A 20,384-nucleotide genomic window follows, 5' to 3' on the forward strand; every position below is an offset into this window, starting at 1 on the left:
AAGTATAAGGGAATACCCAATGCTAACCTATGAGAGGGGCAGACCTCACTGCAGTGAAAAATGTAATAGACTGTTTGGTACTACCAGGACATGCAAACTACTACAGTACATGTCTTACCTTTTACTTACATAGCATGATGCCCCTAGGACTACCTAGGGCCTACCTTAGGGGTTAATTATATGTAATAAAATTGGAGTTTAAGGCTTGGCAAGTAGTTTTAAATGGCAAGTCGAAGTGGCAGTACACTGCAGCACAGGCACTGCAGTAGCAGGCTTGAGACAGGTTTGAAATGCTACTTCTTTGGGCGGCACAATCAGTCCCTGGGTATATGGTATACCACTTTACAAGGGGCTTTCAAGTAAATTAAATCTGTCAGTCAGGTATACTCCAATTACACACATGATTAGGGAAGAAGCACGTGCACTTCAGCACTGATTAGTAGCGATAAAGTGATCAGAGTCCTAAGGCCAACAAAAAGATACAGCAAAATACCTAGGTGAAAAGCAATAAGGTAGGGTTGAGGCAACCTTAAGAATGCAAGGTCTAACAAAAACAAACTAAGGATAACATGAGTAAAACATCAGGTTTCTCTACGGCATTTGGTGAGACAAGTGTGCCTTCTTTTATCTTCCATAAATGCAATCTTTCCCTGACCCCTTTATTATATAGCTCTTCAAGTAAAAAAGATAAAGCACTTACAAAGGAGCCTCAAATACTCAAAGATGGTAGACTTCTGTAATATGGGCCATAGACTAAAAGCAGCACGAAAACAGAGTGCAATAGGGTCCCAAAAACTTGAGTGCCACATGAGAGTATGCATGAAAGACTATCCTTTTCCAAACTAGAGATATACTCATGCAATTTCTGTTTTTAGGAGAGAATGTGCCTGCTGAAAAAAACATTATTTTTAAAAAGTGCATTGCAGAATACCAGGAATTTGCTGTGGGACACCTTGAAAACTTTCATACAGATTATTTGCACAAAACTTACAGTCAGTTGTTGTGGCCGAGTCGTTAAGGCGATGGAGTAGAAATCCATTGGGGTCTCCCCGTGCAGGTTCGAATCCTGCCAAAAACGAGAAGCATTTTAACATCGGCTACAATTTCAGAAGTTAACCTTTAGAATTTCTTCCATGTCAGTTTTATAAATAGGTGGCTTATTTTGGTGTCACCACTGCCCTTTCACATATTTATTATCGCTCCCCCTTTCATATCTTTGCTATAACTCTCGTCCTACGTTAGCGCAAACACTTCAAATTATTATACCCTGGCTCTCTCAGTCATACCTTTCATGCACTTGAAACTTACTTTACCAATAAAAGAAGCAAATAGGCGTGGCCAAGATGGCGGAGTGAGCGGACGCGTCTCGCTACAGCTCCTGCCAACGGCCTGAATTAGGCACCGGTTCCGGCACCTTTTCTGACCGAACTCACTGGTCTGGGCTGCCGGAGCCGTTCTAGCACCGGAGCGGAGCAGCAAGCAGCTTCGTGGGGCGCTGTGGACGGAAGCGCCACGGAACAACGGCCCGGAGGAGTGGAGAGCCCATCCCCCCCTCCGTCCTGAAAGCGAGGCCGAAGTACAACGGAAGGCGCAGCCGAGCGGAGGTACCCAGCCGGGCCTGAGACTGGGCCCATCCGCAAGCTACTGTTCCAGGTGCGGAGCCTCCTGCGGGTGCTGCCGGGGGAACGGATGAGGGGGAGAAACTGCCCTGGCGACAGGACGAGTGCGACAGCCCTGCAGACAGCGGAGGACGGCAGCGGCAGCACGCAAGGACCACGGAGGTGAGCGCGGCCCCTGCGCACGACAGGCGGGGGGTGCCGGGGCGGCCCTGGAGCAGTTTGGGGGTGTGTGGGGCAGCGAGCCTCCCCGCGGGCATTTCGGCCCGGGATCTGCTGGGCCCTGCCTATATTGAACTGTTTGGGCCCCCGTGAGGGCCCCAGTCCCGGGGCATCCCCTGCCTCCCTGTGCACCGAGCGGAGCCTCCCGAGGATCTTCATTGGGGAAGCCTGTTGAGTGCGTCAGGGGCCCTCACCTGGAGCTGTTTGGCCCTATGCACCGCCCGGGGGGCACATGTCCTTGAACCAGCGGCCCCTGACCCTCGGCGGATAAAAGCGGCACCCAGCTTCCCAGGCGGCCCGAACTTTCTTCTTCTTCGAGGGTCCTGATCCCACAGCTTGGGCTCTACGTCTGGCTTGCCGCTGGGAGCCGAGCGGGAGACGGGAAAGACGTGCCACGATCCTGCGCCACGATTTGAGGAGGGGTCTTTGAGAGAGAATAGCCCGCGGGGGGCCCAACGGTTGGTGGCAAGCTCACCGTGACTAGTGAACAGCGACCAGACAGGGGGCCGCGGAGGAAGGGGCGCCTGGGCCCCCGCAACGGAGGAATGTCCACGAGTAGGCCGCCCCGAGGCAAGACAGTGAAGGAGATGTTTTCTAAATCGCACTCCCATCAGCTGAAGGACGCCACGGCCCTCGCACCGAAGAAGGCGGAACAGGCCCTGGAGGAGGGTGCGGAACCCATTACGAAGGCCTTCCTGGAGTCCCTCTTCGCCACCCTGAGAGACGACATCCAAACCCTTAAGACTGAGTTCTCCAGTGAGATTCGAGAGGTGCGACGCGAAATGGACGGCATAGGCGAACGGGTGGCGGATTTGGAGACCAAGGGCGACGAGCGGGAAACGGAACTCTCAACTCAGCAACAGGAGATCATTCGCCTACACGATCAACAGGTGGATCTGCAGCTTCACCTGGAAGACCTGGAAAACCGCTCTAGGCGGCATAACATACGCATTCGCAATGTGGCCACATCTGACGCTACTCAAGATGTATTTCGCTATGCCAAGGAACTCTTCAACCACGTGCTGGGGAGGCCATTAGACTCACCCCTGCAGCTTGACAGGGCCCACAGGACTGGCCCGCCCCGTGCGGCAATGGCCCCACCGCCCGACATCCTGGTGTGTGTCCAGGATTACCGCACTAAGGAGGAAATTCTTCACAAAGCGCGCCAGTCACATCCGATAGCATTTCAGGGCACGTCGCCATTGCTGTTTCAGGAATTGGCGGCGCTTACGCTGCACAAACGCCGGCTCTTCAAGCCGGTTACCTCCTTCCTACAGCAGAAGGGTATTCTGTACAGTTGGGGCCACCCCTTCCGTCTAATCTTCAGACTGGACAATAAGCAATACCAACTCTGATCGGTGGCTGAAGCTTGCTCTCTGCTTGGCATCGAGACACCGACAGAGGATGCGGAGGCCCAGGGGCCCATGCCGGAGACCAAGGGGACGAGGCCACAATGGAGCCAACAGCGACGCAGGAGACGAGTCAAGAAACCTCCGGCGACGGAAATTGCAGCGGGTCAGCGTGCCGCGGTGGACGCAGTGGCCACAGATGGTAGTTCGGGCCCCATGGGATGACCGCCTCAGGACATCGTCTGATTCACTTGTCCGCTCTGGCCTTCTGGCCGTTGGCGGGAGAGAGGCTCCCGGACAATCCAGTAAGACTACCTTACTTTATTTCCTTTTACTACTTTTCATCCCTGGATGAGAGACTATGACTTTCTTTTGGACACTCCATGATAGTTGGCAGTTGGGGGGGAGGGGGGGGGATCCTTGGGGGTTGGGTGAGTTCTTTGGGGTTGGGCGAAGGGGAGGGGGGGACTCGTGGTTCATGGTCGACGGGCTGAATGAAGAGATGAGGCAGCAGGGGTGGAAAGGGCGGCAATGCTGGGAGGTGGGTGGGTCTGCCAGTGCGGGTTTGGGGCGCCGGACTGATGATATGCTACTAGTCACTACTTCGTTGAACAACAATGGGTGACTTGGTTGTACTCACTCTCAATGTGAGATGTTTGAACAATCCAGTGAAACGTAAGGCGGTACTCTTGCTTCTAGAGCGTTCCAAGGCTGACATCTGCCTATTGCAAGAGACACACCTCCTAGCTAGGGACTGCCACCGCCTCCATTCTAACGAATTTCCACTGCAAATTTTCTCCTCCTGCACAGAGAAAAAGGCCGGAGTAGCAATCCTGGTGGCACGCACATTCAGGGGTACGTTTTTTGGGTAAGATGGCAGAAATTAAAGGCCGGTTGGTGGTTTACAGGTTTGCGTTAGGAAACCTAAACTACACGATTGGTTCGATTTACGGTCCAAATGAAGGCCAAGAAAAGTTCATACACTCCGTGCTTACAGAGGCGACTGACATGGTAGACCGTCACATTTTTCTGGGGGGTGATTTGAACTTGGTCCTAGACAACTTGCTAGATCGCTCCTGTCAGCGCGTTAGCCAGGTGGGCGCCTTGTCTCCGTCAGGTTTGGCTCGCTTGAGGGATCTTGGGCTTGTGGATGCATGGCGCGAGCTTCATCCTGGCGAAACAGACTACACGCACTTCTCAGCAGCGCGTAGGACCTATGCGCGTCTAGATTACCTGCTTGTCTCCACTGCGGCTCGCCCACTTGTCACTAATGCAGAAATCGGAACAGCGTCGCTATCTGATCACGCGCCGGTCACGGTCACCCTGACAGGGCCACGAGAGCCACGTTTAGGCAGGGTGTGGAGACTCCGGGACTCCTTGCTTTATAGGAAAGACGTGGTTACTAGAATCCAGGCCGCCATAAAGGACTATCTGTCCCACAACAATAACGAGGATACGACGCTTACAACGCAGTGGGCTGCTCTCAAGGCTGTGCTGAGAGGTGAATTTATCTCGCTTTCCTCCGTGGAAAATAAGGAGCGCCAGGTCAAACGGGACGAACTCACCCAAAATACCAGAGAGCTTGAGCAAATTCACAGAAGGACGGGAGCTCCGAGAATTTGGAGACAATTATGGACTGCCCGTCAACAACTGGCTGCACTTGACATTGACAGGGCGGAGTACGCAGCTTTACGGCTGAAACATGCCTACTACACTGGAGGGGATAGATGTGGGCGTCTCCTGGCACACAAATTACGTACGGTAGCCCAGAAACGTGAGGTTAAGGAACTGAAGGGGCCCGATGGCACCAGAGTCACCGGTGACCGTGCAATCGCGGAGGCTTTCAGTGACTTCTATGCCACTCTCTATGAGGCGGATCCGCCTAACCCAGAGGCAGAATTGGCCTTTCTCGAGGAGGTACCGTTGCCAGCCCTGACCTAGGAACAGGTGGATAATTTGGAGAGAGACATCCGCCCGGAGGATGTTATCTCGGCAATCTCTCGGCTCAAACTCGGGAAGGCGCCGGGGCCGGATGGCTTCCCGGCGTGCTTCTACAAGACCTTTTGTATTCAACTCGCACCCCTCTTGACCAGACTCTTTACATCATTCGCAGAGGACGGGGCGATCTCCCGGGACTTGCTCGAAGCAGCCATCGCGGTCATACCCAAGCCAGACAAAGATCCGATTGACTGTGGGGCTTACCGGCCCATTTCCCTTTTAAACGTCGATCTCAAATTATACACAAGCGTCCTCGCTTCTAGGTTGTGCCCCTACATCGGAGGCCTTATTCAGCCGGATCAGTCTGGCTTCATCCCCGAGCGCCAGACTTCTGACAACACCAAGCGGGCCCTCCATCTCATTGAGAAGGCGTCCCGTACGCAGGGCGAATATATGATGCTAGCCATCGACGCAGAGAAGGCCTTTGATAGGGTCCATTGGCCATATCTCGAGAAGGTCCTTCTAAAAGCGGGAATGGGTCCCAAATTCCGGGCCATAGTACTTAATTGCTACAAATTTCCCTCGGCCTCCGTTAGAGTCAATGGCTTGTCCTCCCCGCGTTTCCAGATTGAGAGAGGCACCAGGCAGGGGTGCACGCTGTCTCCTCTCCTGTTCGCCCTCTATATGGAGCCGCTGGCACAGCTCATCCGAACTGACCCGGAAATTAGAGGCATCAAATTCGGGGCAGACGTCCACGTCATCAGTCTATACGCTGACGACGTCTTGTTGTCACTTGCGGACCCCCGGGGCTCTCTCCCTGCCTGCATGACCGCCCTAGACAGGTTCAGAGGCGTGTCGGGCTTCAAGGTCAACTGGACGAAATCGGTGGCCCTTGACCTAACCCTTGCCGCAGACACACGCGCCACGCTGCAGGCCCGGTTCCCTCTGCGATGGGCCACGGAGACGGTTCCCTATCTGGGGATCAACCTGGCGGCCTCCCTTCAGACCACAGTGGACGTTAACTACACCCGCCTCCGGTAGAAGGTTCGGCAGGAGCTGGGGCAGTGGAAACACTACCCGTTGCCCTGGTTGGGCAGTGTTGCGGCGATCAAGATGACGGTCCTACCCCAGATTCTGTATGTTTTTCGCACTATACCTCTCGCCCCCCCAACAGGATGGATTAAGCTGGTGCAGTCTGATCTTTCCCAATTTGTTTGGAACGGAAGGAAACCGCGCCTAAAAGCCCAAATAGCGATGCTCGCGCCAGAACAAGGGGGGATCGGGATTCCGAACTTTGCCGCTTACTTCCAGGCGGCACAACTACGCTTCTTGGCGGAGTGGGTCCAATGGGAGTCCGGGAAACACTGGTTATTTCAAGACCAGGCAGTAGCGGGGCGCACATTACAAGAGATCCCGTTTATGCGCAAAATACATAGGCCCCGTAACTTGTACGCCTCCCACATTACGCGAGTCCCGCTGGAGATCTGGGATCGGGTGGGAGTGGACCTCGGTCTCACAACCGCCCCCTCTCCCCTCACCCTCATTCTTGATAACCCTGACTTTCAACCGGGGCTGGACGGAAAGGCCGTCGAACGATGGAAGTCGGCCGGCTGTCGCTCCCTTTGCCAGATATACGGTCTGGAAGGGATAATTCCATTTCCGCAACTACGCCAGGACTTTGGCCTCCCGGAGACCGAACGACTCCATTACTTACAAGTTAGGCATTGGGCCCTCGGTAAGACGGTAAGACCAGACGCAGATCGGAGACTGACGAATTTCGAATATTGGTTGATCACCCGCAAGTCGGACAAGCAGCTAATCTCTGACTTATATAAAATGCTCACACTCAAACATCAGCACACATACAGCGCGAGTAGAGCATGGTGGGAGAGGGAGATGGGGAGGACATTTACTCATAAAGAGTGGGAGGGTATATACTACAGGGCTCGACATTCGGCATACCATATGGGGCTCACGGACACTCTAACGAAGGTGGTGACCTACTGGTACTACACCCCAGAACGCCTATATGAAATGGATAGTACCAAAGACCCCCTGTGTTGGCGAGGCTGCGGACAGCTAGGCACCCTCACGCACATTCTTTGGGACTGCAGCCTATTGCAGAGGTACTGGCGTCAGGTTCTGGATGATATGGACAAACACTTTGACACTGAAATCCCGCGTTTCCCATCCTACGTCATCCTAAGGCTCCCAAATGCACTGACCTACCCCCTACGCTCACGAAGGGGGGGCTTGATAGCCATTGCTCTGGGCTCGGCCCTACAGAACATTGTAACCCACTGGCGCACGACCCACGGCCCCACATATCAAGGGTGGCTCCACCGCCTGTGGCTAGTCCTGGGTATGGAAAGACTTTCTCTGTATAAAGCTGGGGAAGGGGCGAGGTACGCGGAACTCTGGCAGCCGTTTCTAGCTCTTCTGTCCTCGGAGTTTGTGGAAGTCACCTGTCCGAGGTATCTTCGATTGCTAAGGTTGACTGAGATTGCCCCAACGGAGGGGAACGCCATGCCTGCCCTCAAATCGGGAACGGGATGAAGTATGACTAGCCGGAACGAGACCATGGATCACCGGGGGGGGAGGGGGGTTCAAGGGGGGAGCATTGGGGTTGGGGTTTGGGTTTGTTGGGGTTGGAGTTTCTGGGCGAGGGGGGGACTGGTTATGGGATGGGACAGGTTGGGGGGGTCTAGGGACGGGGGATGATAGTTTTATAGTGTGTTGACCAATGGCACGGTTGTGCGATGGGCATAAGCCATATTTTAGGTCACCATCAGAGGGTGCGGGCTGAAGACAGGAGTTGGAGCTGCCCTCATTATCGTTGCATTTTTTTTTTGAAACGCGGCGGCCCGGTTGGGTTGTAGGCGGCTTGCTGTGTATAACTACAATTTCTATATACTGCATACCCTACCCTCTGAGGCACTCGCACCCTAGCTCTACTGACCTGATTGACAAGCACCCGTGTGTGTTGATACCTGTATCGTGTTGATTTCTTCAATAAAAAACATTTATTACTAAAAGAAGCAAATAGAAAAATAAAACAAAAGTGCTTGCTGGATTAGGCAAACACACTTCATAAAACTGCATTTTCTTTTCTATTCTCCCCGTGTTACAAGCTTAACTGCTCCCTGTGTAATTTCTCTTAGCCTGCTGTCCCAGGAAGAGAATTTTATCTACAGGCTCTTTCCGTGTTTTTTTCCTAGTCTTTCTTTTCCTTTTCTTAGATTTGTAACTGTTCCTTTATGTGCTCTATTTAGGCGCCATTAATCTCATTTGAGTTCCTTGTACCTGCTGCTGTTTTCTCCACACCTCATACTGCCTTTTCCCTCTTTCTCTCTTTCTCTGAGGTTGGTGGCTACTTTCCAAAGCTTCTGATGCCCCAATGTTCCTTCATCTTGTTGTCAGACGTGAATTGGAAAAGCAACCAAATTAACAAGCCTTTACCACTCATACATGGCAGAGGTTTATACTTTAATTCAATGAGCTAAGAAAAGCGTGTTGTGGGGCCCCTACGAGCCATGGTGCTTGCTTCATCATAATTAGGCACGCAGTCATTAGCCACAGCTCTTATCATGGGTCACTGAGGTCAGTTTCAATAATTCCTCAAAAACCTAACCATGCAGTCCCCCCTAACTGTGTAGTTATCTTGCTTTACTGCTGTTTGTGTGATTAGCTGGGAGGAGCTCACGGCAGAATCCTCCCTATAAAAGTGTAGATGGACCGCTCCTTAACTTTTTCTTGCTTCACATACAGATGGCTTGAGGAGGTACAGGGGAGATGCAGGTCTAATAGACAGAATAGAAGATCTGCGCCAGGTGTGTTTCTCTGCATTGGTGTCCCATCACAGGCCCACAAGTGTATGTGTGATCTTTGACTTCTGGCAGTTCACAAGCAGGCGGCCAGGAAACGGTTTCAGCCTATCAACCACTGAGGAGACAAAGCCTTTGTATAAGGAATGAGGAAGCAATGAACACATTCAGCCTATCACAGGAGTTCCCTGAGTGTTCCGAATTATAAATTCTCCATGTCACTGTATGCTATTGAGCCCAAGTAGCTCGCCGTGATCGTATAGTGGTTAGTACTCTGCGTTGTGGCCGCAGCAACCTCGGTTCGAATCCGAGTCACGGCATTGTGGTTGGCAATGTCACGGCATTTGGGTTTTTCTTTTACAGAATTACCAAATGTACCAGTTGTTTTTGTAAAATGTCTATTAAAAACAGATCCTTTAAAATATTGTTGTTTTTTTTTGTTTTTTTTTTTAAAACCTTTATTGTGACATAAGGCAAATACAATTGCAGGCCAGCAAGAGCACAGCAGGCCATTATCACAGAGACGGTCAATGCAAATCAATAAGTCAAAACACATACATCCCGCCTCCTCAATTCCACATCAACACCCAGGATACTGTCGCACCATAGTGGTACCAGGATAAGAGAGTTTTTTTTTTTTTTTTTAAAGTTCAGAGATAGAACAGGATTCGATGTCATACAATCTAGTAACACCAGAGGTAGGGGACATCACAAATCAGGATATGCACATTCGGGACCACTGCAGGAGGGGCGCAGGCACTAACGCGCACTAAACAGGATAGACAACAAATAGTACATTACGCCCCCCAATGCAGCACACGCCCGCCGTACCTAAAAAGGAACTATTATAACATCCCCCATACTGGCTTGAGACATAAGAACATCCGGCAAGCCCCCTACTACTCGGAATCCCAAAGATAAGAAAAAGAAAGAAAGGAAAAAAAAGCCAAGCAGAGCAAGAGAGAAAAAGAGGCCCTAGAGACTGATAAGGGAAAGAAAAACAGAGAATACCCCCCACCCTGCACCCCTGCCTCCGGCTACGGCCTCCCCCTCAGCAGAGTGCCTGTCGCCCATTTTATGAAACCCGAGATTTAGAAGAGAGAGAAAAGAAACTACCACCCACCTAGACTAAAAGAGGAACCCAAGCGAGGGAAGGAAAAGAAAGAAATGAAAAACGGAGGGGAGCCTTCCAGCAGTCCCCCGGCCTCTCCCTCTGCAAATAACGTATGCGGACAGGACGTAAAACACCTCCGCTAAAAGCAGTACAATAGAACAGTGCACTAGGCACAGGATCAGCCCAGCATGGCAACAAATAAGACAATATGCCACACATCCCCCATAAACCCGCAAGCAGGAAGTATCGAGACGGAGGAAACATCATTTATCCTTGTCCTGTCCTGCGCATACCACGATGGCCCACCAAATTGTCGCACTCCAAATCCGCAATCGTAAGGAATAGGAATATCAGAGCAAACCCAGACAGCAGCAATTCTGTAGTGCTGCGATGCGATCGGACCTCATCCGAGCCCGTTTCCTGCCAGCGTGATGGACCCAACCTGACGCAATAACATGACTGCCACATCGCAATCGGCAAAGCAGAGCAGGGAAAGATCGTCACATTGTCAAAACGTGGTTGGAGCAGAACCAGAGATACCAACAGCATGGCGTGGAAAGAAAGTCCATCGCTCGGTTCCAAGCAGGAGCCCACGGATAGTTCTAGATCACGAATGTCACCAACTGGAGATGCCTCGAGAGCCCGTGTCCCGGATTCTGGGATATCAGTAGCCGGCGCCATATTGTCGCGTCTGGGTAAGAAGTGAAGCATCCCACTGTGCGCCCACGAACCACCCGGGCTCATTAGTTCCGCCACAAAGACAACATCATCCAGCTTATCACCCAGTGAACGGGCATCCTGCTCCAAGGTATCGCGAAGGTCAGCTAGGGCAGCAAGGAGATCGCCAAGATGTAGTTCTGCTCCGTGCCCCCTTTTTGTCAAGCTCCCTTCCTCCATAGGATGCAAATCAGGTCGGGACTCGGTTTCACGGATGCAGCACTCTGCTCCCCTCGCTACGTTCCGAGGAAGCACAATCATAGATCGGGGCCGGGGCACGCGCAGCAGGGCATCAGGCGTCATGGTATCACCAGCAGGGCACCCAAACAGTGGAGACGTAGCCAAAACACAGCCGCCGAGGGAGTCCGCGCTATTAAACGCGGCCGGGCTCAAATTCGGGATTCTCCTGCAATTAGCGGGACGGGTCTCACCACGGTCCCCGGCGGCAAGCAAGCAAAGTTCCCAAAAAAGCACAAACGACTCAGGGGAACCATGAAGGGTCGATCTCTAACTCATGCCCCCAATCAGCTGAGCGAGCGATCCGAAAATCGGCCGGTCCGATTCGATCCGGAGCCGACCGGCCCCTCACTGCAGCTGGTGGCCGTTGTTGTTCAATTGATGGCCGGTCCTGCAGTCCAGACGAGTCCCCGGTCTTCAAGCTGCCTCGGGCCGCAAACGCCGCTGTCCGTTTCTCCCCGTGTGGAGGTGGTACAAACCTCGGGGACGCGCCATCGAGTACCGGAGCTGCTCCTGCGCCCGTGTGTGCCCTTTCGAATCCGGATATCAGGCAGAAGGCGCCCTCGGAAGGAGATGGTACACGGAGCCGGGGGACTGGGCGGCCATCTTCGACGCCGGCTTGGCTCCTCCTCCCTTTAAAATATTTAAACGATCTAACGACAAATTATTTAAACACACATGATTATAAGATGTAGCCTTATTTTTGTTTTTAGGAGAGAATGTGCCTGCTGAAAAAAACATTATTTTTAAAAAGTGCATTGCAGAATATCAGGAATTTGCTGTGGGACACCTTGAAAACTTTCATACAGATTATTTGCACAAAACTTACAGTCAGTTTGGCTGAGTGGTTAAGGCAATGGACTAGAAATCCATTGGGGTCTCCCCGCACAGGTTCGAATCCTGCCAACAACGAGAAACATTTTTACATCGGATACAATTTCAGAAGTTAACCTTTAGAATTTCTTCCATGTTAGTTTTATAAATAGGTGGCTTATTTTGGTGTCACTATTGACCTTTCACATATTTATTATCGCTACCCCTTTCATATCTTTGCTATAACTCTCGTCCTACATTAGCGCTGGTGCAAACACTTCAAATTATTATACCCTGGCTCTCTCAGTCATACCATTCATGCACTTGAAACTTACTTTACCAATAAAAGAAGCAAATAGAAAAATAAAATAAAAGTGCTTGCTGGATTAGGCAAACACACTTCATAAAACTGCACTTTCTTTTCTATTCTCCCCGTGTTACAAGCTTAACTGCTCCCTGTGTAATTTCTCTTAGCCTGCTGTCCCAGGAAGAGAATTTTATCTACAGGCTCATTCTGTGTTTTTTTCCTAGTCTTTCTTTCCCTTTTCTGAGATTTGTAACTGTTCCTTTACGTGCTCTATTTAGGCGCCATTAATCTCATTTGAGCTCCTTGTACCTGCTGCTGTTTTTTCCACACCTCATACTGCCTTTTCCCTCTTTCTCTCTTTCTCTGAGGTTGGTGGCTACTTTCCAAAGCTTCTGATGCCCCAATGTTCCTTCATCTTGTTGTCAGACGTGAATTGGAAAAGCAACCAAATTAACAAGCCTTTACCACTCATACATGGCAGAGGTTTATACTTTAATTCAATGAGCTAAGAAAAGCGTGTTGTGGGGCCCCTACGAGCCATGGTGCTTGCTTCATCATAATTAGGCACGCAGTCATTAGCCACAGCTCTGATCATGGGTCACTGAGGTCAGTTTCAATAATTCCTCAAAAACCTAACCATGCAGTCCCCCCTAACTGTGTAGTTATCTTGCTTTACTGCTGTTTGTGTGATTAGCTGCGAGGAGCTCACGGCAGCATCCTCCCTATAAAAGTGTAGATGGACCGCTCCTTAACTCTTTCTTGCTTCACATAAAGATGGCTTGAGGAGGTACAGGGGAGATGCAGGTCTACTAGACAGAATAGAAGATCTGCGCCAGGTGTGTTTCTCTGCATTGGTGTCCCATCACAGGCCCACAAGTGTATGTGTGATTTTTGACTCCTGGCAGTTCACAAGCAGGCGGCCAGGAAACGGTTTCAGCCTATCAACCACTGAGGAGACAAAGCCTTTGTATAAGGAATGAGGAAGCAATGAACACATTCAGCCTATCACAGGAGTTCCCTGAGTGTTCCGAATTATAAATTCTCCATGTCACTGTATGTTATAGAGCCCAAGTAGCTTGCCGTGATTGTATAGTGGTTAGTACTCTGCGTTGTGGCCGCAGCAACCTCGGTTCGAATCCGAGTCACGGCATTGTGGTTGGCAATGTCACGGCAGTTGGGTTTTTCTTTTACAGAATTACCAAATGTACCAGTTGTTTTTGTGAAATGTCTATTAAAAACAGATCCTTTAAAATATTTAAACGATCTAACGACAAATTATTTAAACACACATGATTATAAGATGTAGCTATATTGTACCTACTGACATAAATAAACGTTCTTGAACCAATTCGCGGTGGGGGGAATGGAGCTCTTCCCCATGCCAATCAGAATGCAGTTGCAGTTGAGTGACCTGTGTTGTGGCTGTCTAGAGGGAATGCACAAATGTAGCTGTCTCGCAGCCCAATCCAGACGTCAATTGGAGACAGGTTTTCAGGCAAATAGAGCAGTAAGTGCAGAGAAATGCTCACTCTCTAAAAATGGCATGTATAAAATAGTAAAGTTAAATCCAACCTCACCAGTAAATAGGATTTATCAATAAATAAATAAAGCTTCTCCTCTCTGATATGGAATTACCCCCAAAAAAGTATAAGGGAATACCCAATGCTAACCTATGAGAGGAGTAGACCTCACTGTAGTGAAAAATGTAATAGACTGTTTGGTACTACCAGGACATGCAAACTACCACAGTAAATGTCTTACCTTTTACTTACATAGCATGATGCCCCTAGGACTACCTAGGGCCTACCTTAGGGGTTAACTATATGTAATAACATTGGAGTTTAAGGCTTGGCAAGTAGTTTTAAATGGCAAGTCGAAGTGGCAGTACACGGCAGCACAGGCACTGCAGTAGCAGGCTTGAGACAGGTTTGAAATGCTACTTCTTTGGGCGGCACAATCAGTCCCTGGGTATATGGTATACCACTTTACAAGGGGCTTTCAAGTCAATTAAAGCTGTCAGTCAGGTATACTCCAATTACACACATGATTAGGGAAGAAGCACGTGCACTTCAGCACTGATTAGTAGCGATAAAGTGATCAGAGTCCTAAGGCCAACAAAAAGATACAGCAAAATGCGTAGGTGAAAAGCAATAAGGTAGGGTTGAGGCCACCTTAAGAATGCAAGGTCTAACAAAAACAAACTAAGAATAACATGAGTAAAACATCAGGTTTCTCTACGGCATTTGGTGAGACAAGTGTGCCTTCTTTTATCTTCCATAAATGCAATCTTTCCCTGACCCCTTTATTATATAGCTCTTCAAGTAAAAAAGATAAATCACTTACAAAGGAGCCTCAAATACTCAAAGATGGTAGACTTCTGTAATATGGGCCATAGACTAAAAGCAGCACGAAAACAGAGTGCAATAGGGTCCCAAAAACTTGAGTGCCACATGAGAGTATGCATGAAAGCCTATCCTTTTCCAAACTAGAGATATACTCATGCAATTTTTGTTTTTAGGAGAGAATGTGCCTGCTGAAAAAAACATTATTTTTAAAAAGTGCATTGCAGAATACCAGGAATTTGCTGTGGGACACCTTGAAAACTTTCATACAGATTATTTGCACAAATCTTACAGTCAGTTGTTGCGGCCGAGTGGTTAAGGCGATGGACTAGAAATCCATCGTGGTCTCCCCGCGCAGGTTCGAATCCTGCCAACAACGAGAAACTTTTTAATATCGGTTACAATTTCAGAAGTTAACCTTTAGAATTTCTTCCATGTCAGTTTTATAAATAGATGGCCTATTTTGGTGTCCCTATTGCCCTTTCACATATTTATTATCGCTACCCCTTTCATATCTTTGCTATAACTCTCGTCCTACATTAGCGCTGGTGCAAACACTTCAAATTATTATACCCTGGCTCTCTCAGTCATACCATTCATGCACTTGAAACTTACTTTACCAATAAAAGAAGCAAATAGAAAAATAAAACAAAAGTGCTTGCTGTATTAGGCTAACACACTTCATAAAACTGCATTTTCTTTTCTATTCTCCCCGTGTTACAAGCTTAACTGCTCCCTGTGTAATTTCTCTTAGCCTGCTGTCCCAGGAAGAGAATTTTATCTACAGGCTCTTTCCATGTTTTTTTCCTAGTCTTTCTTTCCCTTTTCTTAGATTTGTAACTGTTCCTTTATGTGCTCTATTTAGGCGCCATTAATCTCATTTGAGATCCTTGTACCTGCTGCTGTTTTCTCCACACCTCATACTGCCTTTTCCCTCTTTCTCTCTTTCTCTGAGGTTGGTGGCTACTTTCCAAAGCTTCTGATGCCCCAATGTTCCTTCATCTTGTTGTCAGACGTGAATTGGAAAAGCAACCAAATTAACAAGCCTTTACCACTCATACATGGCAGAGGTTTATACTTTAATTCAATGAGCTAAGAAAAGCGTGTTGTGGGGCCCCTACGAGCCATGGTGCTTGCTTCATCATAATTGGGCACGCAGTCATTAGCCACAGCTCTGATCATGGGTCACTGAGGTCAGTTTCAATAATTCCTCAAAAACCTAACCATGCAGTCCCCCCTAACTGTGTAGTTATCTTGCTTTACTGCTGTTTGTGTGATTAGCTGGGAGGAGCTCACGGCAGCATCCTCCCTATAAAAGTGTAGATGGAGCGCTCCTTACCTCTTTCTTGCTTCACATACAGATGGCTTGAGGAGGTACGGGGGAGATGCAGGTCTAAGAGACAGAATAGAAGATCTGCGCCAGGTGTGTTTCTCTGCATTGGTGTCCCATCACAGGCCCACAAGTGTATGTGTGATCTTTGACTCCTGGCAGTTCACAAGCAGGCGGCCAGGAAACGGTTTCAGCCTATCAACCACTGAGGAGACAAAGCCTTTGTATAAGAAATGAGGAAGCAATGAACACATTCAGCCTATCACAGGAGTTCCCTGAGTGTTCCGAATTATACATTCTCCATGTCACTGTATGTTATTGAGCCCAAGTAGCTCGCCGTGATCGTATAGTGGTTGGTATTCTGCGTTGTGGCCGCAGCAACCTCGGTTCGAATCCGAGTCACGGCATTGTGGTTGGCAATGTCACGGCAGTTGGGTTTTTCTTTTACAGAATTACCAAATGTACCAGTTGTTTTTGTAAAATGTCTATTAAAACAGATCCTTTAAAATATTTAAACGATCTAACGACAAATTATTTAAACACACAAGATTATAAGATGTAGCTGTATTGTACCTACTGACATAAATTATCGTTCTTGAACCTATTTGCGGTGGGGGGAATGGAGCTCTCCCCCATGCCAATCAGAATGCAGTTGCAGTTGAGTGACCTGTGTTGTGGCTATGTAGAGGGAATGCACAAATGTAGCTGTCTCGCAGCCCAATCCAGACGTCAATTGGAGATAGGTTTTCAGGCAAATAGAGCAGTAAGTGCAGAGAAATGCTCACTCTCTAAAAATTTATGAAAACAAAGAACCCACACTCAAAAAACTTTTCACACCGTTTTAACTCAGGATGAAAAAAGATAAACAAAACTGAATATGTTTATCTTGGCAATTACTTTCGCCGTTTTATTCAAGAATTTTGGAAGTGAAAAAATTATTTATATCAAGAGAAGTCTCAATGTCTTATACTTAATTGCCAAACACGTAAAATTATACAAATTCAAAGAAATACGTGAATGAACAAACATGTGAAAAAATACATATGAGTTAAAGACTCAAATCCAACATAACATAATTGCGCAATAATTTGACAAAAACAAACATTTAAATTATGCAGAGCATAAAACAAATATGCAATACAAAAATAGGTGCAAAGGGAATACTCATTACATTATCATATGGTATTCAAAAAGTAATTGACCAAAAATGAAGCCTTTTGGTGTGCTTCCATATAACAAAACAACCTCTCGGTAGCAATGTTAACAGGCGTAATGTTCCTAACAGTCCTAATTATTTCTAAACTGGCTAGGATTTAATCCTGCACGCCTACGCGTTTCGAGTTTGGGAGGGGTCTTCACAAACTCTCTTCAGGGCCAAATATATTCCATTCCCCTTTCGATGACCTATTGATAAAAACACAAAAATTGAAGGTACTTATTACTGAAAGCTCCCCTCAACCTGCTCAAGCTGTCTCTTTTGTACAACAATAAAAAAGGGGGGACGTACCTCTAGGGATTTGAGGTAATTCAAATCGTCCAGAACAGTCTTGCAAATCAATACGGTCTGTGCTGTACTCTAAAAAGATTTACACAAAATTTAAAAGTCAAATAGGCCTTTCAGTACTGAATTAAATGTCACCACGGCGTGTGGTTCCTACCTGCTTAATAGGTGCAAGAGAAACCAATTTGTGCTGTAGTTCTCAATTGTGTAAATATCCGTATTAAGCCTGGCGCGCTGAAAACAAATTGAGCGCATTACATATATTAAAAGCGGTTCATATTGAGGCTGTCCAGAGATTCATATATTTTAAAAAAACATGACTTACTGGTAGCGCTTTTGCTGTTTTGGAGTTCAAGCGTCTATTAGTTCACGGTGAACTCAGTAATTAATCCGGGGTCCTTTCATTGTAGGTATCTCTATTTCCGCGGTTCTGTGTAAATAAACGCGGGTGATTGTTAAGAGAGCCTTTTGTGTTGTGCGGGCTGTGAGACGCGTGCTGACTGTCTAATGGCAACCAAGCCGCGGTGCGGTTTCAGAAGATAGTGCTTAGCTAGCATTGCCGAACATGGGATATTTAATAAACAGAACGCGCGGGGCAGCCCAGCAGCAGGCGCTGCTGTTTCCAGTTAATAAAACCTGTCAGCGTTCTGTGTGACCAAGCGCGGGTGATAGTTCGTAAAGCATTTTGTATTATGCAGGCAATTGGACGCGTGCTGTCTATCTAATGACAACAAAGCCGCGAAGGCGTTTCAGAAGATTGTTAACGGCTAGCAATGCCGAAAATGAGAGATTTGATAAAAAGAAGAACGCGCGGGACAGCGCGGCAGTAAGCGCTGCCGTTTCCAGTTACTCATACCTGTCAGCGCCGCAGCCAGCGTTTCTGCCACATTCCTTCACACAGTGAATGCGCGTCAGTGCTCTCTGAAGCATGAAAGGACCCTCCTGATCAGGCTCGGCCAATCAGAGTGGGATTAATTTTTTGGCGCCGCAATGGGGCATTATGGGACATGTAGTGCACTAAGCTCATTTTCAGTTACATGTCTCCTGAATCTATCACCATTCACGGGCTATAGGTGGAAGACCGCTGTGGTGCGGGGATTAAAGCCTAGACAGCTCACTCATTGAATTGAGGCCAGTATTAATTGTATCGAACCGCATTATTAAGTATGCCTCTTTACGCAGCAAGGCTTGCTCTACGTTAGGCGATTTATGTTGTGGATCCATTCCAGCCAGAACGGTCCATTTGAAGTCAGTTTCTTTGTGGTTTGCATGGGCAAAATGTTCAACCATAGGTGCATTAGGAACCTTTTTCTTAAGCCGTGAGCGATGTTGGGTGATCCGGACATTCACTTGTTGGCATGTTTTGCCTATATACAATTTGTTACAAGTACACAGGATCCCGTAAATTACATTCTTACTCTTACAGTTTGTGTGTAAACTGTGTCTCCATTTCATGCCATTGTGGCAAAATTCATCTCCTTCTACAACACTGGCGCAGGCAACACAAGTACCACATTTATGGTGGCCTGTGATGGGTTTGAGGTTCCATTTGGAAATTAGATCACTTTTGGGTTTTTGAATGAAGCTATCTGCTCTTATGATTTGTTGGCCAACGCTCAAATTTTTCTTCATGGCAAAAATGGGTTTTTCTAAAGGGAAACCCATCCCCTCCAACAAATGCCAATTGCGCAGAATAATCTGGCGAAACTTGTTAGTGTGTATTCCATATGTAGTGACACAAACGAGTTTGTCCATGTCTTTCTTAGTTTTGATTTTTAGGAGTTCTTCTCTCGGGGTGAAGCGTGCTCTTTTTTTTGAGTGTTTTAAAAGCTTTTTGGGGTAACCTCTTTTACTTAGCTCGTCACAAAAGGTGTCAGCATGTGTGTTGAATTCATCAAGGTCAGAGCAATTGCGCCTGATCCTGAGTAGCTGCCCATACGGGAGGTTATCCTTCAAACATTGGGGGTGGGCACTCTTGTAGTGTAGAATAGTGTTTTTGTCTGTGGCCTTTTTGAACAGAGTGGTGGTAAACTTACCCCCTGCTGTCCCCACAGCTACATCAAGAAACGTCATTCTCTGATTGCTACTGTCAATAGAGAATTTGATGTCAGGGTGTCGTAAATTCAGCCATTCATAAAAAGCCATTAGTTCAGTATGGCTCCCCTGCCACAGGAGCCAGACATCATCGATGTAACGTAGCCATTGCTTGATGTTTGCCCCATAGGGGTTGTCATTATAAATGAATTTATCCTCGTACTGTGACATATACAGCACCGCCATCTCTGGAGCATAGGGACAACCCATGGCTGTCCCCTTGATTTGGACAAAATACTCGTTTTCAAATTTGAAATAATTGTTTTTGAGTGTAATTTGAGGTAAGGCCAAAATGAAGGCCGTTGGAACTCTATGGGGCCTTATGCGTTGCTCTAGATAAATTTCCATGACCTCAAGAGCCTCATCTTGGGGAATTTGAGTGTACAGTGAGGTAACGTCTAGAGTTACCATCAACTGCGTTTCAGAGTCAAACGTCATTTCTTGGAGTCTATTGATGAAGTCAATGGTGTCTCGTAGGTACGATTTGACCCCTTCCAAGAGTGGTTTAAGGAAAAAATCAATATATTTTGAAGCCGGCTCTAATGCTGAATCACAGCCAGAGACAATCGGCCTTCCCGGGGGTGTTGTGCTGTTTTTGTGTATCTTCGGTAGGAAGTAGAGAACGGGTGTTCTCGGTGATTTTTTATTTAGAAATTCATATTCTTTAGGACCCAAAAGCCATTCTCCAATGCCTCTTTGGTGATACAGGAAATTTTATTTTGAATTTCTCTCAAAGGGTCATCTTTGACCGCTCGGTACCATTCAGGGTTGTCGACATGTGACCTACCTTCCGCAAGATACATTGTGCGTGGCCATACCACGACTGCACCACCCTTGTCAGCCTGCTTGATGATGATAGAAGGGTCTGATTTCAAATCTCTTATAGCTTTAAGCTGACCCTTACTGATATTATGGCTAATGAATGATTTTTCTTTTTCCAGTTTTGTCAATGATGACAAAACCGCTTGCTCGAACGCGTA

The 20,384-nt window shown here is 47.9% G+C and overlaps 3 non-coding genes across 3 annotated transcripts; all 3 read left to right on the top strand.

Moving 5' to 3' along the window:
* The first annotated feature begins 9,197 nt into the window (after positions 1 to 9,197).
* TRNAH-GUG (transfer RNA histidin (anticodon GUG)) lies at positions 9,198 to 9,269 on the top strand. The gene has a single exon. It is a non-coding gene; the product is annotated as a tRNA-His (tRNA).
* A 3,946-nt stretch (positions 9,270 to 13,215) lies between these two features.
* Positions 13,216 to 13,287, top strand: TRNAH-GUG (transfer RNA histidin (anticodon GUG)). The gene has a single exon. It is a non-coding gene; the product is annotated as a tRNA-His (tRNA).
* Positions 13,288 to 14,776: 1,489 nt separating this feature from the next.
* Positions 14,777 to 14,858, top strand: TRNAS-AGA (transfer RNA serine (anticodon AGA)). The gene has a single exon. It is a non-coding gene; the product is annotated as a tRNA-Ser (tRNA).
* Positions 14,859 to 20,384: the final 5,526 nt, after the last annotated feature.

Source organism: Lissotriton helveticus, chromosome 12 (genome assembly GCF_964261635.1).
Source record: "Lissotriton helveticus chromosome 12, aLisHel1.1, whole genome shotgun sequence".
Taxonomy (NCBI): Eukaryota; Metazoa; Chordata; class Amphibia; order Caudata; family Salamandridae; genus Lissotriton; species Lissotriton helveticus.